The sequence below is a fragment of the Anser cygnoides genome, chromosome 2, assembly GCF_040182565.1.
Source record: "Anser cygnoides isolate HZ-2024a breed goose chromosome 2, Taihu_goose_T2T_genome, whole genome shotgun sequence".
In the NCBI taxonomy this organism is placed as follows: Eukaryota; Metazoa; Chordata; class Aves; order Anseriformes; family Anatidae; genus Anser; species Anser cygnoides.
Window position 1 is genome coordinate 9,940,075 of NC_089874.1, and position 8,991 is coordinate 9,949,065.

The window sequence follows — 8,991 nt, forward strand, 5'->3', positions numbered from 1 at the left end:
GTGGGCATCCTCAGCTGTCCAAATATTGACCACATCAGGAGCTCTTGGTACCTTGAAGGTTCATGACCGATGTGAGGGACGAGTTAGCCCCAGACCCGTAAAAGCCGTGCTTTTAAGGTGACCACACACTAAGCAATTTACTCAGAAAGGAAATGACTAGGCAATTAGATGAAATTCTACAGTTTTTGTATCATAGAATTTATGCTTTTTACACCTCAGATCCTGACTGGTTCATGGTTCTTCCTCAGGGAGAAGTAAATGACTTAAGTGAGAGTTCTGAGACAAAAATGAAATATATCTGATCCTCCTGTGATTCAGAGTAGAATGATACCTTATTTCTAGGATTATTAAACAAAATGTTCTGTTGTGTAAAAACCAATGAGCACTGAAAAAATAATAAATGAAGAAAGTCTGTGAAACACCGTGTACAGATGTAGAAAACACATTTAACTCTAGCCATCAGCTGGCCTAAAAGCTTCAGTTGTGATGCCCCTTACCTTTTATTATTTTCTGTTATTAAAATGTTTTATATTGAAGAAAATGCTTAAGGAGAAACTGCATTGCCTATCCCACCCATTCCTGACAGGGCATTCATCAAAATCCATTAAAAAAAAAAAATCCAAGCTATAGATGTGCCATTAGAGACCCAATGGTGCTTAAAGCTCGGAAATGTCTGAGAGATGCAGTTTGCTGAAAACAGAGTATTAACATTTGTGTATATGGATGTATTAAATTTGATTTTGTGTGTGTGTGAGAGACAGTGGTTCTGTGCAACATACATTAATATGAAGACTACATTAACAGTTTGTATTTGCAGGAAATGTAGGTCATGTTTTTGTGAACCAAATAATTGTGTTTTAAAGTTTTCATTTAGAGATCTTTATTTTTATATGTAATATTCTATTCCTAACCCACTGGAAGATGATTATTCCCGCACCTTTATAAATGGAGCATGCACCATGAGATTGGAATAGCTTAAACAGTCAGCAAAGAGGCAGCAAATGACTTAAGCACATATGCAATTTAAGCACATACATACTTCCAGTGCTATAAATGGCGCTAGTATCTCTCCATGACTTCTACTGAGGAAGCACAAGAAATTCAAACAGATGTGGCCTAGCTCTTTTGGAGGCTGTGCTGCCAGGTTGTGGAAAATTCTTAGAAAAAAACAAGCATCATAATTATGTCTGCAGTCTATCTTCTGCTTTCATGCACTGAAAATGCATGAAAATAATGCCACTAAAGGAGTGCCTGAACCTGCTGAGCAGAGAGACCCCAACTCCAGCAAGCCCTGCAACTCCCCCAGGACATTTTGTAAGCAGCTCCTGAAGAGTAACCTGGTTGAGTTTTCCTGGTTAAGATTTCATAGTTCCCTCGCCGTGTTTGTTTGCTGAGGGGTGCTGGAGGGTCTGGAGGCCTTTATGGTATGGAGCTAACAATCTGACTCAAATGGATACAATACATACCAGACAATAGCAACAATAGTTCAAGTGTGAGAAGGTCCGGAGCCATCGACAGGGAGCAAAGTGATGCAGGAAGCTTTGACAAAAGCAGCAGCTCTTAGGGAAGGAGCTGAATGAGGGAAGGGAACTTTTTGGTGCATGATGAGTGGGAGGTTGGTGTGCGGCCATGGCCATGAGGCAGTCTTCAGAAAGAAGGAGTGGTTATGACAAAGGAAGGTGAGGAAGTGAATTGTATTTTTTTTTTCTTTATATCTGTAGCATCTAATTGAAAAAGAAAATCAAATCTATGTCCAGTGAAAATATCAAAGTTATATTTTTCTCTTTGAAAATTTTCAATGTTGTTATTTCAGCAGAAGTTTCTTACTTTTAAAACCACGGGGCTTTTTTTTTTTTTTGTTCAATTTACTTAAAAAAAATAAAAACTTTCTAAGGATCCTTTTCTATTAAGGACTTTGTAAACACAAACGCTTTGCATTTTTAACTAGAACAATTCTAAAATAGTGCTTTAGCACAAACATATTCTTCACAAAGGTGCTTCTATATTTTTAAAGCATTTTCTGTTATTTCAACTGGTTTATACTGTCAATAATCTTCATCGAGTTTACATTAATCCACAAACATTGTATGGTGTGATGGAGCTGATGAGAATCAACAAAGGATAAAGTAGAGTACCGCAGCCCAGATAAAGAAACCCACTGTTTAATGCCAGCTGCTCAGGAAATGTCAAAAGCAAAGTGAGTTTCAGGTCAAGGGCAGTGGGAACACTCTGTCAGCAAACCCTAAGACAGGCAGCTCTTGTTATTAGTATGAACAGGGATATGGTGAGTCCTTTTTTAATCTATCCCTGGGCATCTGTCTAGGTTCCCAGACACAAACCCGTCCCATCTGGGCTCACCTCTTTGAGGCTGCTGGGAGTTTTCCCAAACATACCGTCTTTGCTCTTTCTAAAGTTCCCCTTCAGGTTTGCTAAAGACTGGCATTTCAGTGAAAATCCTGCTCATAGGCTCCGTGCCACGACCATCGAAGGTGTAGAAAATAGTGGGCAATTGCTCGTTTTTAAGTTTTGAGGATAGCAAGGATCTTTCTTCACCCCTTATTTTTCTGGAACAGCATTTAATAGCACCTGTGTCAAGCCCATTTCCATCTTGCAATCCTTTGCCTTGGAGCACTTGCTGGAGCTTTTAGATGGTGGGTGGTGAGTGTGCTTTGTTTACCACTGCTTAAGGGAGTTCAGCCTCTTACTACAAGGCTAAATTGACAGACAAAACTTCTGAAGAAATACCACTACAATGTGGGCAGGTTAACGACTTCACAAACCTTTCCATAGGCAGCCCTTTCATGGCAGAAGGGACACTATTTCCTGTGACTAGGAGGCCGAGGATCTGGTTAAAGAGAACCAACACCATATGCGTGGATACGGTTTGAGACGACGTCCCCAGTGAAGTGCTGCAAAATTAGAGGAACATTGATATCCTCCCTGGAATGACGGCAAAGCAACTTGGCCCCTTAACTTCAGAGCCATGGCACTTTCTGTACCTTAATTTCCCAGGTATGGCCTGTAGATGTGCACCAAGTGTGCTGTGAAATACAAGGAATTTTGCAACGATTGTTCAGTGTTTTACAGCTTAATGGCATGGTTTGATTCTTTCCGTTACTGATGTTTATACTATCTCTTTGCGTTCTCAGGGCTCCCCTAAATGCATATTTAGTCCTTGAATGCTGTGTTTTGTAATGAAGGAAAAATGCAGATATAACATGGATATAGCACTGTGCACTGTACTTCTTAACGTGCATGCCACTTACATGCGATGGGACATGGCTCACACATTTGTGTGATACAGCTCTAGGAAACAAACTTCTAGTATAAAGTCCAGAAGCTCAGCCAGACTGGTTATTATGACTGGTTGTCATAATATGCAAATGTGCTGTAACATTTTTACTGTTTGGATGGGAGGATATTGGGAGATACAGACTGGAAAGAGAGAGCTGAGTGGCTCAGACCCTGCTGGTGCCACAGAGCTTTGGTTTGGTTTCTTAGAGCAATGCAATGTTTCACATTTGGTCCTGTTTCATCCTTGTGCGTGTTGGCAGAGGAATGAAGGAAGTGCAGCCACTAACTACAGTGTGATCTAATAGGGACCCAGTCCTTCCCCTTCATGGTGATGGGATTTATCTCATCTTAGGTTAGACATTTACACATAAGACATCTACAGCAGGTCTAGTGAGCCCAGACAATGGAGATAAGCAGGCTCTTTTTGTGCGTAATTCACTTGCTATATTTAGTTCTGTCTTCCTCAGGTTGAGATGAGCCCATGTCCTGGGAGGCTGCGCACTGGGATCACTAGACCCAAAACAACATGCTGTCATGATGGGCTGCAACCATTAAAGCTCTTCAGAAAACTCACTTTCACAGAATCACAGAATCACAGAATTGTAGGGGTTGGAAGGGACCTCCAGAGATCATCAGGTCCAACCCCCTGCCAAAGCAGGTTCCCTAGAGCAGGTTGCCCAGGTAGGCGTCCAGATGGGCCTTGAATATCTCCAGAGAAGGAGACTCCACAACCTCCCTGGGCAGCCTGTTCCAGTGCTCCGTCACCCTCACCGTGAAGAAGTTCTTTCGCATGTTGGTGCGGAACTTCCTGTGCTCCATTTTTTGACCATTGCCCCTTGTCCTGTCTCCACAAACCACTGAAAAGAGGTTGGCCAAATCCCACTGTCTCCCACACTTAAGATATTTGTAAACATTGATAAGATCCCCTCTCAGTCTTCTCAAGAATAGAAGACTGAGAGGGGATCTTATCAATGTTTACATTGTCTTCAGTGTAAATGTCTTCTTTTCTTGTCTTTACATTTGTCTTCTTCAAAAGAGCTGTGTGTCATCTCAAAACTTCTTGGCCATGCTTATCTTTGCTGTCTGCTGCACAACCCTCTTCCATGCACAACCACTCTTTACTGAGCCTGGAAAGAGCCTTTTTCTGAACGAGACAGAAAAATTACTCCGAAGCAACTGATTACTGGCCTTCCCTTCCCACTCCTGCAGCAGCTGGTCGTAGGATCACTGCAAACATAGCCACAGAAACTGCTTTAAAAGCAGCTCGGTGGACTGGTAGGTGACTTGGAAAGATGAAGCCAGCCGGTAGAGAGATGTCTAATGCATCTCCAGAAACCACGGCATATTTGCAACGATTGCCATAGTGACACAGCACACTGTTTTGTCCATGATCAAACAGAATGATGATCAAATAGAATAGGTCAAAATGTTGCCATTTATCCCAAACTGAGATAAAACAATGACATAAGAGGGATAATGGGACTTTGGATATGGTCCCCATATCCCGTAATTCCGCCGGATTTCAAATAGCTGCCATTATGTATCTCACAATGGCCTGGGGAAAAAAAGTTCCACAGTGTGTAGGATTCCTCTGTAGACAAGGCCACAATAGCAGAATTCTGGGTGTTTCATAAGGAGCAAGTGCCCACGTTGCAGAAACATTGATACAGGTTGTGTGAATAGAAGTAGCACAGATAATTAATGTGTAATAGTTAATGCTATTTGCGAGCGAGAGCCCCAGTTCCCCTTCAGCAAATCCCGTGTGACCCAGTGGGCTGCTGCATGGTGTATTGTTTGAGCTTCTCAGGAAGGTCTTGAACTCACAGCCACTAGCAAAGTAAGTTGGCGTGTTTGCATCATGCCTACGTTAGCTTTGAATTTATAGGAATTTTGTTGACGCTGGTGTCAAAACTCATATTGTGATCAATGGAAACAGCATTGAGCCTTAATTTCTCAGAGTAATTTCCTCTAGGATAAGAAAGAACTATCAGATCATCTAGCTTGATCTCCTGCACAATGTAATCTATTCAGTGCAGCATGATGATTTTAGATTAAAGCCCTAATGTCTTCAGGGATAACAGTTGTGTGCTACAGGCATGGAGCAGAAAGAGCAAGCTGTACTGCCAAGTATGTGCGAGGCCACAGCAATGAGAGAGAGTTTATTAAATGGGACATGCCTAATTGATCACAATTAGTGAAAGTAATACCTTCTCCCATCTTTTAACTAATTTCTTTCCAATTTGACCCGAAAAAATTCTTTCCAATCTTAAATCTGCCAATCAGTATGATTCTCTGCATGTAAGCCAGAAATACTTGTCAGGTATCTAGGAACATCTTTTTCTGTCCGTTTGGAATACAGATCTAGTTTGTTTGGTGCCTTCTTGTCTGTGATGGCCAGTCTGTAATTGTGAAAAAATAAAATAAAATATAAAATAAAATAAAACCAAATTATAAAATAAAACCAAATTATAAAATAAAATAAAATTGTAAAATAAAATAAAATAAAATAAAATAAAACAAAATATCTCTAACCCCCCAATCATATACACCTGGCCAATTGTGCACGAGAGAAAAAGGGAATCCTTTTCCCCCATGGAGGTTGAATTGAACCACATGTTTTAGGAAGGTGGCTGTTAGCACCTTAAAGCCTCCAGCCAGCAGTGAGATCCCCACCTTCACTGATTATCTTTTAGTGTTTAATTACCCTGTCTACCAGAAAATTACATCTTGTTTCAAGGCTGAATTTGTCTAACTTCAACTTCCAGCCATTCAATCTTGTTCAAGCTTTTGTCAACAAGATTGAAAGCCCATTATTAGGTATCTTTTCCACAAGTAAATACCTATATAAATTGATAGAGTAATTCTATAACTTACCTGAGGTTCTGCTTCTGAAAAAGCACTTCCTAACCCTTGCTCTCCCCACATCTCCCTGACAGAGCTTCCTTTCTTCTACATGCTGCAAGGTTGGAAACCAACACTGTCTTCTAGCAAGTGATGGGGAAAAGGAAAGAAATTATCTAGGAAAGAAAGAAGAAAGGAATTGTCTGGTGACTGATCACTCTTCGTGTATTTTAAAGAGACATTTTCTCTTGCAAAGCAAATCTCTGCTGGACACTCTCTCCTACACCCAAACAGTCTGTCAGCTCATTTCTACAATTGTGGGAGGTAACGCTTGCAATGCAGTCCCCTGTCCTAGACCACATCTGCCATAAATCAGCCAAGCTCCAGTGAGGTCATTTCCTGCCAGTGGAGATCTCACACTTTATATCATTTGCAGATGTAGAAAGTGCTTTTTAAAGAGGCGTGTGGTTGATAATGAGCGTTGGTTGAAGCAGTGAAAACCTGTAGCATTCTGTATGGAGTTAGGTGTCCTTAACTCTCCTACCTTCAATAAAAATAAAGGGGCCAAATGACCATGAATGGGTTCACAGCAAAATCACAGAAAACCCCAACCAAATAATTTAGCAACTCCATATCAAACATAAAGGAATAATAAACGTTTCACCGTCAATCTTCTGTTCATAAGTTTTTTTCCCACCCTACCCATCCAGTTATTCATGTATTTAATTAGTGCTTAACTTTTACATTATGAAAATATCAAGATAGAGCTGCCAATCTAAGACATCACTAGATTAGGACAGAAATGTATCACTGTCCTACCCTAGCAAGCTTGTGGGGCTGTGACATAAACTATTTATAGCTGACCAGATCAAAGCGTTTAGTGTAGAAGGAACACGGGAGCCAAAATAAGAAGGTGAATACAGCTGTTCCCCAAGGAGGAGCCATGATCAGAATTCAACATTTGCTGGTGTTGTAGTTTCTGTGTGTACCCTACAGGGGTACATTTTGTAGCCGTGATTTATTTCAAACATCTTCATTTTTTATTTTTTTTTTTCTTCCAGGAAGAAGCAAATGTTTTAAATTACAGCTATGGAGGGAGAATTTAACTAAAGCGCAAATATGAGTCACGAAAACGTTTGTGCCTTATTTTCAGGGTAATAACTAAACACCTGCTAAATTACATTTTAAAAAATTACCCAGTATTTCACAGTGCATTTTATTCTTTTGTTTGTTATTTTGTCTCTCAAGCCCCCCCTTGATCTGCGTAGGAAGATTGCCTCATCCACGCAGAGCTCCCAAAGCTCAGCAGAGCTCTGCATGTGTGATGCTCTGCCCAGGTGGGTCTGATATTGGGACAGTGTCTGAGGTCTGGGACACTCAGGGACATCATCAGGGACATCAGGGACACATGCACTTCACTGCACATTAGGCATGGTCCTGGCATAACACTGCGCCAGCACAACATGAGAGAAGAGATCATCGCACACACACACACAGATAAAACAGCCTATTTTGAAAACTTGTGCAACTGAAATAAGAATTACCATTAAAAGTGACTCATCCGTGCTGACTCTGTTTAACCTTTGCTTTCCCACGTGTTGCTGTTTTCCTCTGTTAACAACTTTAGTGAAAGAGTTGCCGAGGAGGAGAATGCTGTAGGGTGGCATTATCTCCCTTAAGATGTTGAGTGCTTATTTGGTTCCTGAGCCTCTTGGGAACATGGTGGAGGGCTCGTGCTCAGTTGTCTGGTTTGCTTTTTATGTTTTCTTTAGTTGTTTTTCATTTTGGCACTGAGTGGGCAGGCAAGACTCTTGAACAATCTGTAATTATATAGTGTCACAGTTGATGAGGTTACAAAGGAGTAAATATGTAGTTGGTATTAGAGAGGATATTTTTAACAATACTCACTCTACATCTAATAGAGTGCATCTGTGTCCTCTGCGGGCACTCTGCCTCAGATAATATAAAAGGAGAGCAATGGGGAAGAGAGCAGCATAACAATATCTGCATAGTCTTCAGCAGAATCAGTTTCTGCAAATACACACTTGACATCTGAACTCTTTCATACCCGTGCTGCTCCTATTGATGCCAGTGGCATCTTTGCCCTTGAATAGGAATGGGATTGAATTTTGACTGTTGAATCTCTTATGACAAGAGAGGTGGAAGTTTCCCAGCGTGATCTGATTGCCATAGTCAAAGAGAAGAGTTTTATTAGGCCGCAGTGTCAGTAATTCTTGACCTGGGGTCACGACTGTGTCTCAGGGAGGCACAACTCTCCCTTCTTTTTGGCTCATAGGGAGAGAACGGCAATCTGATATATTTTTTCTGCTGTAACATGGGTCATGGCACAGAACAGAATAAAGCAGTTTCATCCGCCTGCCTCTGCTGGGTTCTTACCTGCTGTGTTTCCACTTTTGCTAGCCAAATTTTGGCGTCTCAGTGATACAGAACAGCCTGCTCTGGACAGCACCGCATGTCTACGGTCATGAAATCATATTGTATTTATACCACTCGGAGCTGAGGGAAACAACCTTTTAAAGAGTCAAGGGCCAATTTTATTTTATGATGGCAATGAGAAAGGATTTGTTTAAAAGGCCTTTGCATACTGATGCTTGATATTCCAAGGCTGAAGCAGTTACTAGACATTCTCTTGGTCATCTTTACTAATTATTTGTACTCCAACATCACCCACAAATTCAGGTATCTCATCCAAACATGTAAAGTGCCTTTACTTTCCAGGTTTTGGGGCAGATGTGAGAATAACTAGTCTGAGTGCCATGAAACAGTGCCAGTTCACCTCTTCGTTTGCTCAGCAGTGACAAGCTGAGGATGTGACTCAGGCTGTTGGGAACATCC

General features: G+C 41.2%; 1 long non-coding RNA gene across 1 annotated transcript; it reads left to right on the top strand.

The window, feature by feature from the left end:
* Nucleotides 1-4,814: 4,814 nt before the first annotated feature.
* LOC106038885 (uncharacterized) lies at nucleotides 4,815-8,785 on the top strand. Its single transcript, XR_001208877.3, has 3 exons — nucleotides 4,815-5,131; nucleotides 6,231-6,459; nucleotides 7,197-8,785. It is a non-coding gene; the product is annotated as an uncharacterized lncRNA (long non-coding RNA).
* The last annotated feature ends 206 nt before the right edge of the window (nucleotides 8,786-8,991 follow it).